This window comes from Apium graveolens, chromosome 4 (assembly GCF_009905375.1).
Source record: "Apium graveolens cultivar Ventura chromosome 4, ASM990537v1, whole genome shotgun sequence".
Lineage (NCBI taxonomy): Eukaryota > Viridiplantae > Streptophyta > Magnoliopsida > Apiales > Apiaceae > Apium > Apium graveolens.
This window is the reverse complement of record NC_133650.1, coordinates 149,474,367-149,488,572: the sequence shown is the minus strand read 5'-3', so window position 1 is coordinate 149,488,572 and position 14,206 is coordinate 149,474,367.

The following is a 14,206-nucleotide window of genomic DNA, read 5'->3' as shown; positions in this document are numbered from 1 at the left end:
TATTCTATAAACATGTTTATTTTTTGCCGAACTTAAATGTTTTCAATGAAGTAATGTTTTCATAAAATATTCCATGTAAACTAATAAATTTTTACGATTATCTAGTTGCTAACATATGTATTCTTCGTAATCTCTAATAATATTCTATCCGATTTAAATTTGAAAAAAACTCGGCCCGATCCGATCCGGTCCGAAAAATGCCCCGTTAGGCCCGCCTCGAGGGCCCAAACGGGCTCTGACATTTTCGAAAAGTCCGGCCTGGTCAAAATCAAAGCCCGAAAAGCTGGCCCGGTTAAAGTCCGGGTTTTTTAAGGCCCGGTCAAAACCCGGCTCGGTGGGCTTTTTGTGTATCTGTATCAAGGGCTAGTCTATTTCAGCTTGTGGGATAGTCTGTTGCAACTTGTATGAAGTACGAGCTTCGTTCTTTTAAACCCATAAATGGTACTCCCTCCGTCCCATTGAGAACTTAATGTTTGATTTGGGCATAGAGGTTAAGAAAACGTGGAATGTTGGGAGAAAAAGTAAGAAAAGTGGGTAAAGTGATGGAGTCAATTAATATTTAATGTATAAAATTAGTGTAGTGCAAGAAAGTAGTGGAGGTAAGTGGGTGTAGTTAATTTTATATTATAATTTTTTTTACTATTTTTGGTATATTTTGAAATGTATAAAATTGAATGAGATATCTCGAAAAGGAAACTGTATAAAAATGAATGTGACGGAGGGAGTATTTGGTCTACTATTTTCAGAATCTGAAACCCATGTGTCAAATCCTTAAGGAATGAGATTTGATACTAGAGGAACAGTTCCTCATGTGTGATGTATGGAATTTTTTTATATTATATAATTTTTTAAATATAAATTGAATTGTAATTTTTAAGATGTGAAATTTGTTTACTTAAATTTATTAATATAATATAATTTGATAATAATTATATATATAAACATATATTTGCCAAAAAAAATCAAACAGTCCATATTAAATTGATAGTACATAATTACCAAAATTTGGATAAGTTCTCTCTCCTGCATAGTATATAACAAAGATATATATTATTTTTTATTTAGAGATATTTAAATTTGAATAAAAAATATTACTAATTAAAATATATATTATCATTCTTATTCATGATTTTTTTTAAATTTAAACGATAAGTTTTATCCCCGTTCAATAATATACGAATCACAATTAGTTTTATTTTAAATATTTTAATTTCGAGACCCATTATACTGATAAATTCAAATAATTATATTTATTTTGATTTTAATTTTGTTTCAAGCCGAAAAAGTTTATACTTTTACTTAGCTCAGATGACTAATAAATATTATTTGTTTTAACTGATCAAATTTGATTTTAATTTTATTTTACCTGGGTTAATTTTATAAATTTTTATCCTGGATGAATAATAAATATAATTTTGTTTTAATCCGATGATATTATTCTGATCGACAATGTACCAATTCAATAATATCATTTTTTAGTCGAATCAATAGTAATTATTATTTTGTTTTAACCAGAAATCCATTACACCAACTAAATTCAACTGATTATACTTAATTTGATTGTAAATTTATTTTAATCTCGACCAATAGTACTATTTTTTTCTAATTAAAATGAATAATGTATATTATTTTGTCTTATTTCAATGTCATTTCAATGCGGTTACATCGACAAATGATTTATCTCTATTTAAGTTTTGCAAAAATTATCATAAATAACACATATACAAAAATAATATCGTATATTATATTAACCCGGGTACTATATAAATCTAAATATGGTACTGACTATAAATTTTTTTATGTTTTGGCATGCAATACACGAATATTTTTATTTATTTAACAAATATTTATTAATTTGGAACAGTTAAATAATCAAATTAAAGTTCAAACAAACAAAAAAAAATTTCGAGTATCTTTTAATTTTATTCTGGCTCTATCTTGAGTTCTATCAATTAGATTTTAACGATTTTACAGCCCACGCGAAACTCACGAAATAATTTTTAATTCACTGATGATTTAAAAATTTTGTCCAAAAAATATTATCCATAATTTGAAGAAAACAATAATTACGAATTTTACAGTATTATTTATTCAGTTTAGGTTATTTGCTTCTTTTTGTTTAAATCATAAAAAGGGTAAAAAAATCTATTCAATTTAGAATACTTACGGTAATGGAATATTCCTTTATTTTGGATTCAACGGTTATGATAAATATGTTCAAAGATCTAACGGTACATATTAAATTGATAGTATATGAAGCATACCTACAAAAATTCCGATAAGATGCTCTTATGCATATTATATAATAAAGATAATGACTTAGTTATGATTTAATTTTAGGGATATCGTTTTATATTTTTTCAAATGGTACAGTCCTCTTTCTAACCTACAAGTGGTCCTATTTTAGAAAAGGTAAACTCTAGAGATTAATTTAAATAATTTGATTAAAAGTGTATCGATTTGTAATGTAGGTTTAAACCTGTTACAATAACTATATTTAAGAAGAAGTTTATGTCATAATTTAGGTTAAAGTAGCAAAAACTAGATAACACAAGTATTAAAAAATATTTTATTTGTAAAATAGTGAAAGTAAACTGTAAGTACTAAAATATGATGACTGTATAATTGTAAAATACATGGACAAATATTTTTTAAAAAATGGGTCTTTCACAATTAAGCCCAATTTACAAGATTTCGAGTAAACTTATGTTAGATATGGAACGCACATACACAGAGGGTGAACGTGTATTTTTTAATTTTTTTCTTCAAAACTTTTTGAGTGTTTTTAAGAAATTAAGTGAAATTAAGTTTAAGTGTTTAAGATATACTTGAAATTAACAGTTAAAATATGTTGTAGTGATAATTAACTAACTGTAATAGACAAAGAGCAATTATTAAAACTCACTTGATTTTTATTCAAAATCAAATAGGTTGCGCTGTTCTTGAATATCAAAGAACTTAGCTGTTTTTTTGAGAGAATACAACAAAATCTAGATTGTTTTTATTATTTTGGAATTAAGTACATAATAAGACTAAGTCATTACAACAAGCCTAAGAATCAATTATATGATAATCTTATTGTATCATGTAATTGTATTCTTGAGTCCGTAAAAATGGTAAAAATATTAGACTGAAGGATTTTTGTATGAACAGTCATCAAGCTAAATAAAAACTGGAAGAATATCAATCTTAATCATGTCTTAGGGAGAAGTGTAGAAGCTTGGATTTGAATAATGTTGTTTTTGAAAAAATGTTAAGTTAGATATCAACAAGTCACAGATCAAGAAGTATAGAGATGTATATCGAGAAGTCAAAATCTACTTGTAGAGAACTAGAGATATCGATAATTCAAAGTCTACTTATAGAGAACTAGAGATATCGACAAGTGAAAAGTCAATGAAGGGAACTGAAGATATCGGCAAGTTAATCTACTTGTAGAGAACTGGAGACCTCGACAAGTCATAATACTTATAGAGAAGTAGAGATATCGATAAGTCATTTTACTTATCGATATGTGAAATCTCTACACAATAAAATAGATCTCGACAACAACCTCAAAATTCAGAATACAGACAACTTGAAGATCTAAGATTATCAGTCAACAAACATTTCTATCACTGAATTGGAAGGACTACAAATATAGTTGAAAGAATACAAGATCAAAGGCCAAGATGAACTGGACAAAGGAGGGTCACAGACCTAGTAGATTCTAAACAAATATGCTACCCTAGAAATAGAAACAATCTATTTTAGTGCAATTTTAGTGCAAGTTATGTAAATTGTGTATGTTGATCTATAAAACATATCACGGGTCCTTTGTTTAGTGTAACGAAAAAGATCTAGAAAATCTTGTATTCTCTCAAGAGAAGTAGTTGAGTTCTTATTTTCAAGAACACAAATTTGTAGAACAAACAAATTTTATTTAATATAAATCAAGTGAATTTTTGAAAAATTATTTGTATCTTTACATTCAGTCTTTATCACTGCAAGATTGATTCTAGCTGTTAAGTTCCAAAAGCCAAAAATACTTTCAAATAATCAAGAAAACAAAGAAAACACATTCACCCCTCTTATGTTGTACTTCATACCTAACAAGTGGTATCACAACAAAATCTGAAAGTAAACAAATTAGATCTTGGAAGTATGAGTGCACAAAAACTTAGCAGTAACAAGATCCCTATCTTTGACAAAGTGAACTACATCTTATAGAAGAAGAAGATGATGTTATTTATCAGGATGGCTCATTCACTATATCTTGAAATTATCAAGCATGGACCCTTCATTCCTATGGTAAGGGTACCTGAAGCAACTGATGGTGATATGATCATTCCTGTTCACTTTGCTCCTAAAGATCCATCCATATATACTGAACCAGAGAAGGAGAAAGTTTCACTTGACAATAGCTTGCAACTCATTCTTATTGAGTCTCTTGATAATGTCATGTACAACAACATTATCAACCGCGAGTCAGCCAAGCAGATCGGGAAAATAATATAGATATCGTGTGAAGGTACTGAAGAAGTAAGGTCAAATCAAAGAAGGAATCTAGTCTCACAATACGTGGGCTTATGGACAAATCTAAAGAAGGCATTACTGAGGTTTTTAAAAGGTTTAACAAGTTGATAAATGACTTGCAGTTTCATGAAAAATACTATGAAGCTGAGGAGGTTAACCTAAAATTCCAGCTCACTCTCCTTGACCATCTGTTATTCCCAAACAATCTAACAAGTAGAATTACAGAAGGGGGTTGAATGTAATTCTTGGTTTCTTTTCAATCTTTTAAAACTTCTTGCAAATATAAATATAACTGTGTATGAATATGCTAAGTGTGGATAAGAAATGTTCAAGTATTCAAACACAAAGTAAATAAACAAGGATATTTAAAAACTTTCTGGTGGATTGTTGTTTCCACCAGAGATATATATAAATATAGAAGATCTCTGTGATGCAAGAATGCACACAGCTGCTTACAAGTGAATTTATAAACAGAGAACTAAGAAATTCTTAACAGATTATGTCTGATCTATTTCTTATTCTTTCAATCGATATTTTTTTATGTGCTACTCTTGGTTTTTATATCACCAAGTTAGATGTGAAAGATACAAACTAATAAAACAAAATTATCCAAGTCTAATCACATGCTTCTTCATTTCTCCATCCAGCATCTTTGTATTTCTTCAAGTTAGCATGGAAATGGAAATGCTTTTTGATCTTTATAATCCTGATTACAGGATGCCACTTTCGTTTCGTATACAATCAACCAATGTGACTGTCAAGTCACTATCAACTCCTATTTGAATTAGTCATCCGTCGAGACTCTGTTGGATCATCCGTCGAAACTTTGTTGAATCATTCGTCGAGACTCTATTGGATCATCCGTCGAATGTTTTTTAGGTTATCCGTTGAAGCCTTGTGGAAACATCCGTTGAAAGTATTTTCATAACAGTTGACTCAATTTCACTTATACAAAATTACAAGGCATTTAATATATACAATTAGCCAACCTATTTTACATATCATTCGTGTAGTCAACATGACTTAGAATATCCTACAACTTCTAATCCTTCAAGACATTACAGTATACATGGATGTGCTACAAAAACTTATTTAATTATAAGCTACTCTCTCAATAGATGACAAGTAAGATTATCCGTTGAGAGCTACAAATTCACTTAATTAAATCTACTAAGGTATTTTAGTAAATTATCATCAAGCCTACAACATATTCCTAAAAATCTCCCCCAATTTATGTCTACTAGAATTGTAGGCATAAATTTAGAGGGACTTGATGATAACAAAATACCCTTTACAAAAAGATCATTCAATAGCAAATAAAATTATAAGTGTTGCAATTTTATTGGAAGTTGACAAAAGAAAGTTTACACAAGACTTACAAGCTTTGTTCAAGGTGCTCCTCTAGTCTGAGCAAATTAATCTTTTCTCCTTGAATGTCTAGTCTTCTTTCGCAGTTTTTTATTGTTCTCTTCAATATGGTGTTGGAGTTGTCTGTAGAACTCAGATTCATCTTCATTATATTGATCCAGCATCTCCTGTATTTTCTTGAGAGTTTCAATGCTTGAAATCTTTAGCTGGTCTTTTAGTGTTATTCCCAAACAATCTAACAAGAATTACAAAAGGGGGGTTGAATATAATTATTGGTTTCTTTTCAATATTTTAAAACTTCTTGTAAATATAAATATAACTGTGTATGAATATGCTAAGTGCGAATAAGAAATATTTAGGCATTCAAACACAAAGTAAATAAACAAGGATGTTTAAAAACTTTCCGGTGGGTTATTTTTTTCACCAGATATATATATTTATATATATAAATGTAGAAGATCTCTGTGATTCAAGAATGCTCACACCTGCTTACAAGTGAATTTACAAAGAGAGAACTCAGAAATTCTTAATAGATTATGCCACATTCCTTTTGTATACAATCAACCAATGTGACTGTCAAGTCACTATCAACTCCTATTTGAATTTGTCATCCATCGAGACTCTGTTGGATCATCCGTCGAAACTCTATTGAATCATCCGTCGAGACACTATTGGATCATCCATCGAATGTGACTTGGGTCATCCGTCAAAGCCTTGTAGAAACATCCGTTGAAAGTATTCCCATAGCAGTTGACTCAATTTCACTTATGCAAAATTACAAGGCATCTAATATATACAATTAGCCAACCTATTTTACATATCATTCTTGTAGTCAACATGACTTAGAATATCCTACAACTTCTAATGCTTCAAGATATTACATTATACATGAATGTGCTACAAAACTTATTTAGTTATAAGCTACTCTCTCAATGAATGACAAGTAAGATTATCCGTTGAGAGCTACAAGTTCACTTACTTAAATTTACCAAGGTATTTTGGTAAATTATCATCAAGCCTACAACATATTCCTAACATCTAGTCTGAAAAATCTTCTGGTGTTCTTTTCATCTTTGAACTCCATTAATCAGTATGGCCTCAAGTGCACTCTGTTCCTAGTGCAAGGAATGGTTAAGACTCTTGGTAGTGCACTTGGGTCTCCCCATCTGTGTTTTATTTGTTCAATTTTGTTGAGTATCTCCTTTTTAGCAATCATGGTGAATCCAAAGATTTTATTGATTGCAGAAAATACTTTCACCAAGACAGAGTAGCCTTCATTGAGAATCCTATGAAGAGGCCAAGTGAATTCTGTTCCACCCTTGTACCTGAACACTAATCTTTCTGGGAGTCTGTTGTGGGCATCAATAGCTTCACTTCATCTGTTAGATATATTTGTGATGTCATGTCTAATCTGATTTGTTTAGTTTCAGAACTTACTATCAGAACTTAACTGGAAATCAGAACTTACTGAAGACAAGAAGTTATCAGAACTTAAGCCATCAGGACTTACATCAGAACTTAAGTGCGGATACACTTCAGGGATGAAAAGCGGCTGATTTACAGGAGAGGATCTGGATTAAACAAAAGAAGATATACTTGGAGAGTTGTACATTTAAAGGACTACAGTAGATAATCTTTGATTAATGTATTTTAGGAAACAGAACATATCATATCAATTAGGAGATATCTTGTAACTGTGTAGTATATAAACACAGATTAGGGTTTACACTATATGTGTTATCATTCATGAGAATATTATTCATTGTAACCCTAGCAGCTCTTAGTGATATCATACATCACTGAGAGAGTAGATTAAACCTACTGTAACAAAGTTTGATATATTGAATAAACTTGTATTCTGTTACATACTTGTGTTTATAATCAAATTGATTGTAGATACCATATTCAACCCCCTTCTATAGTATCATTGAGGCCTAACAAGTGGTATCAGAGGCAATCTGTTAAGCTTACAAACAATTAAGATCCAAACAAACAATCAATCATGTCTGATCAATCAAAACCACAAGACCCTCAAGAACCTGCAAAGGTTCAACCCATTCAAAACACCAGTAGATATGAAACCATCAGAGTTCCTATGCTCAGGGTGTCTGAGTACCCTGTATGGAGTGTGAAGATGGCCATGTTTCTGGAAGCTACAGATCCAGAATATTTAGACAGAATTTATGATGATCCACACAAGCCCACAAAGCTTTCTGTTGCAGTTGGGAATGAGCCAAAGAAAAGAGAGAACTCACCACTGAAGACATCTTTTCACTAGGCAAGGATGCAAAAGTAAGACACTTTCTTCATAGTGCAGTTGACAATATCATGTCAAACAGGGTGATTGGATGCAAGACTGCAAAAGAAATCTGGAATGCATTGGAAGTGAGATGTCAAGGAACCAATGCCATAAAAAAGAACAGGAAGACAATACTCACACAGGAGTATGAGCACTTTGACTCAAAATATGATGAGTCACTAACTGATACATATGACAGATTCACAAAGCTGTTGAATGATCTGTCACTAGTGGATAAGGAATATGATCCAGAAGATTCAAATTTGAAATTCCTACTAGCTCTTCCTGAAAAGTGGGATTTGAAAGTTACTACAATAAGAGACAACTATGAACTTGCTGATATGTCTCTTGATGAAATCTATGGGATGCTCAAGACTCATGAACTTGAGATGGAGCAAAGAAAAAAGAGGCATGGAGGGAAGTCTAAGACAGTTGCTTTAAAGACTGAAGAAAAGCCAATTGTCTCTAGGAAGGCAAAAGGAAAGGCTCTCATCATACAGTCTGATTCAGAGTCATCAGATTCTGATGATGATGATTCAGAACCTGAAAATTTATCTGAAGTGGATGTTGATGCAGAGATGATGCAACTGTGTGCTCTTATGGTGAAGGGTATCACAAAGATAGCCTACAAGAAATTCAGAAAGGGTAAGAAGTTTTCCAGGAAAGGTGGAAGTTCTGACAAGAAATGGTTCAGAAAGACTGAAGGCAAAGGAGGAAAGTCTGACATAGGAGACAACTCAAATATCAGATGTTATAATTATGGTGAAAGAGGCCACATCTCTCCTGATTGCAAGAAAGGAAAAGGTGATAAAGGCCAGACACTTATCACAAAGAAGGAAAACTGGGCAGACACTTCAGAATCTGAAGAAGAGGTGAACTATGCCTTAATGGAAAATGCTGATAGCAGTTCTAATGCTGCTGAACTAAAGGTACCTCTATCAACTCTTGCTTTTGATACAGAAGATATTACTGAGTTGAGATTATTTCTGAAAAATATTTATATTAGCTATAGAGATCAGACTTTAGAGAATGAAAGATTAAAATATGAAAATATAAAGTACAAAAACAGAAATAGCTATCTTGAAGAAGAGTTAGTCAAGATGAACACTATTCAGACAAAGAGAGATAATGTTGTGTATGTTAAGAATGAATTGCTTAAACAGAATGATTATCTAAAAACTGAATTAGAAAAAGAAAGAGAAATCATAAGGACTTGGACTAACTCAGGAAGAATAACTCATAATATTTTAAGTAGTGGAAACTGGAAAGAGGGGTTAGGTTATAAAGATGGTAAAAGTGAGAAAGGGAATTTGCCAATTAAGCCAATTGCTATCAAACAGACTGAAAAGCCAAAGGTAAATCCTGTTAAATTTGTTGCAAAAACTGTTGTGTCTGATTCTGAAGAGATGAAAGACTCTAAAACAGAAGTCAAAGAAAAGTCAACTTCTGACAAATTAAAACAGGATAAACCAGCTTTGGTAAACATTGGCTTAATGACAAAGAAGCAGCTTAAGTATAAGATGAAAGAGATTAAAAATGTGAACAAGGTAAAGGAAGCTAGGAAAAATAAGAATGGAAAGGAAGGTGTGAATAAAAGTAATAATTATATGCATGTTCCTAATGCTCCTAGAAAGAAATGCTATAATTGTGGAAACTCTAACCATCTTGCTTCTTTTTGCAGGAAAAATAAAGATATAAACTCTTTACCTCCTAGATCAGGAGTTAAAAGTCAGTTTGTTAGGTTTAAACTACAAAATCCTTGTTTTGAATGTGGTAGTTTATGGCATTCTATTTATACCTGTAAGGAATATCATAGTTTGTTCTATGATTATTATGAAATAAAACCTTCTTTAAAGAAAATTAGTGTAATTCATTCTAGTGTAAATTCTGATGCAAAGTCTTATATAAAGTCTGATAAAAAGCATGTTAGCATAAACTCTGAAACTAAATCCGCTGCAAATGCTAACAAACTTAACAAGGCCAAAGGAACCAAGCAAGTCTGGGTCCTTCAAACTAATCAATAGTGGTCTTTGTGATTGCAGGGCAACAGGAAAAACATCCTGGTTCTGGACAGTGGATGTTTATGACATATGACTTGAAATAAAGCCCTGCTATCATACTTTGTGGAGAAACCTGGCCCATGAGTTTCTTATGGAGATGGAAACATAGGAAAGACTCTGGGATATGGCAATATCAATCTTGGGAATGTCATAATTGAAACAGTAGCTCTTGTCTCAGGACTTAAACACAATCTGCTAAGTGTGAGTCAAATCTGTGACAGAGGTTATCATGTAGATTTCTTTGAAGAACACTGTGAAGTTGTAAATAATTCTATAGGAAAAGTGGTTCTGAAAGATTACAGACATGGTAACATATATGAAGCCAGACTTTTAACAAATTCTGATGGTTCTGCAATCTGTCTGTTAAGAAGAGCATCAATTGAAGAAAGCTAGAATTGGCACAAGAGACTCTCTCATTTAAATTTCAACAACATAAAGAGCTAGTAAAGAAAGATCTTGTGAGAGGACTGCCAAAATCAATATTTGCTCCTGATGGTCTTTGTGACTCATGTCAAAAGGCAAAACAAAGAAAATCTTCATTCAAGAGCAAAACTGAATCCTCAATTCTTGAGCCTTATCACTTACTGCATGTTGATCTATTTGGTCCAGTCAATGTCAAGTCTATTGCAAAGAAGAAATATGCTATGGTTATAGTGGATGAGTTCACAAGATACACTTGTGTGTATTTCTTGCACAAGAAGAATGAAACTGCATCTACTCTAATTGATCATGTCAGACAGCTAGATAAGTTAGTCAAAGATTCTATTAAAATAATAAGAAGTGATAATGGCACTGAGTTCAAGAATTCAATCATGGAAGAGTTCTGTAAAGAGCAAGGAATAAATTAGGAATTTTCTGCACCTGGAACTCCACAGCAGAATGGAGTTGTAGAAAGAAAGAACATGACTCTTATTGAAGCTGCACGAACTATGCTTGATGAAGCAAAGCTACCAACCTATTTTTGGGCTGAAGCTATGCAGACTGCTTGTTTTACACAGAATGCTACACACATAAATAAGCATGGAAAAACACCATATGAGATGGGGAAGAAAAAGAAGCCAAATCTGAAATACTTTCATGTATTTGGATGCAAGTGTTTTGTTCTTAAGATTCATCCTGAACAGTTGTCAAAATTTGATCTAAAAGCTGATGAAGGAATTTTTGTTGGATATCCACTTTCCACAAAAGCCTTCAGAGTCTACAATTTAAGAACAAGGGTTGTCATGGAATCTATCAATGTATCTTTTAATGATAAAAAGATTACTGGACTTGAAGATTTCAATGATCATGATCAGCTGAGATTTGAAAATGAAGATGTAAATTTTGATTCTGTAAATTTTGATGACCTAAATCCTAAACCTGTAAGTTCTGACGGGTTAAATTCTGATGTCATTGAAACTGTGGTAACTGCTCCAAAGGAAAATGCACCTGTTCAGGGGGAGCAAGATGAAGATCATACCACATCTCAAGATTCTCAAGAAGCATCAGAACCAGTCACTGGCTCTTCAAGTTCTGATTCATCAAGTTCTGATGAGCCAAATTCTGACAATTCTGGAAACTCTAATTCTTCAATTCCTGAAGGATCCAACTCAAATTCCGGAATCTCAGAGAGCATAACTTCAGGGGGAGCATCAGAAAATGCTGATGGAGACAGCATGGATCATGGGGGAGGATCCAGTTCTAGAGATCAACTTCCATCTGCAAGGAAGTTGACTAAATCACACACACCTGACTTAATAATTGGAGATCCTGAAGCAGGTGTGAAAACTAGAACAACAACATCAAATTAATGTCTCTATCATTCCTTTCTATCTCAGACTGAACCAAAGAAAGTGGAAGAAGCTCTTCAAGATGCTGATTGGGTGCAAACAATGCAGGAAGAGTTAAATGAATTTGAAAGAAATAAAGTCTGGACCCTAGTACCAAGACCAAAGGACAGATCAATTATTGGTACAAAATGGGTGTTCAGAAATAAAACTGACAGTGATTGCATAATTACAAAAAAATAAAGCAAGGCTGGTTGCTAAAGGTTACTCTCAATAGGAGGGTATTACCTATGATGAAACATTTGCTCCAGTTGCTAGATCGGAAGCCATAAGAATCTTTTTGGCTTATGCTGCTCACAAGAAGTTTAAAGTAGTTCAAATGGATGTGAAAAGTTCTTTTCTCAATGGAGAATTGGAAGAAGAGGTATATGTTGAACAACCTCCAGGCTTTGTAGATCCAAAATTTCCAAATCATGTCTACAAGCTTGACAAAGCACTTTATGGCCTTAAGCAAGCTCCAAGAGCATGGTATGAGACTTTAGCTCAATTTCTTCTGGAAAGTGGATTTCACAGAGGCACAATTGACAAGACTTTATTTTATCTCAACCATGGAAATGACTTACTTTTGGTACAGATATATGTTGATGATATCATCTTTGGCTTTATAAATACAAAACCTTGTGAAAGATTTTCCAAGTTAATGCAGTCAAGATATCAAATGAGTATGATGGGAGAGTTGAGTTATTTTTTGGGACTTCAAGTCAAACAAATTGAAGAAGGTACTTTTATCAGTCAATCCAAGTACACCAGAAACTTACTTAAGAAATTTAGGATGCAAGACAGTTCTACTGCATCAACTCCCATGGCCACTGCCACTAAGTTAGATAAAGATACTGGAGCATCAGTAGATATTACTAACTACAGTGGTATGATTGGCTCTTTACTTTATTTAACTACAAGTAGACCAGATATCATATATGCTACCTGTCTCTGTGCAAGATTTCAGGATGATCCAAGAGAACCTCACCTAATAGCTGTGAAAAGAATTTTCAAGTATCTAAAGGGTACAGCTAATCTAGGATTTTGGTATCCTAGGGAATCAGATTTTAAGCTAATAGGTTACTCAGATGCAGATTTTGCAGGATGCAAAATAGACAGGAAAAGCACTAGTGGAAGCTTCCAATTTCTTGAAGGCAGATTGATTTCTTGTTTTAGCAAGAAATAAAAATCAATTTCCACATCAACTACAGAAGTCGAATATATTACTGCAGGAAGCTGTTGTGCACAGATTCTTTGGATGAAGAATCAGTTACTGGATGATGGGTTAGAATTTTCTAAAATACCTATTTACTGTGATAATCAACGTGCTATTGCTATGACAGGAAATCCAGTTCAACACTCAATGACAAAGCACATCAGCATAAGGTACCATTTCATAAGGGAACATGTGATGGAAGGTACAGTGGAATTGCATTTTGTTCCAATAGATCAACAACTAGCAGATATCTTCACAAAACCACTATGTGAAGCTACTTTTACAAGACTGGTAAATGAACTTGGAATGGTTTCAGGTTCTTTCTCAAAATCTGTTTAATTTTTGTTCTCATACATCAGACTTTATGATCAGTGTTTACATATTTTCTTATCTCAATGTAATCTGTGCTTAAATTGTAACATATTAAACACTGCTTACTATCTGATGTGATTCTATAAACTCTGAAAGTGTTTTGAATGTTCTGTGACTATTCAATCCAATGAGGATTATTTTATTAGATGCTGACTTAGGGCTCATTTGTTAAATCTGAACAGTATTATCTGAATGATTAAAATTCTGAACCAATGACTAATCTGATGCTGGACGACTAACGGGTGTTTGTTAGAGTAATTTTCAAATTCCTGAATGATAGAATTTGCACATTTTTTGTTATTTAATTATATTTAACTATAACTTAACATATATATATTTGTTTAATATATAATTTCTATTAAACTTAACAGTTAATTTTATGCGATCATGTAACTTAAAATTTTCAAAGGTCAATTTTAATGAAAGAGTACGTGTATTTTTGAGTAAAAAAATGTGATATGTAATAAAATAATTTTTAGCTACTAATTTAATACTATAATAAATTTTTTTAAATAATAATTACTTATACTATATTATAATAGACGAAATATAAAAATGATAAAATAAAAAA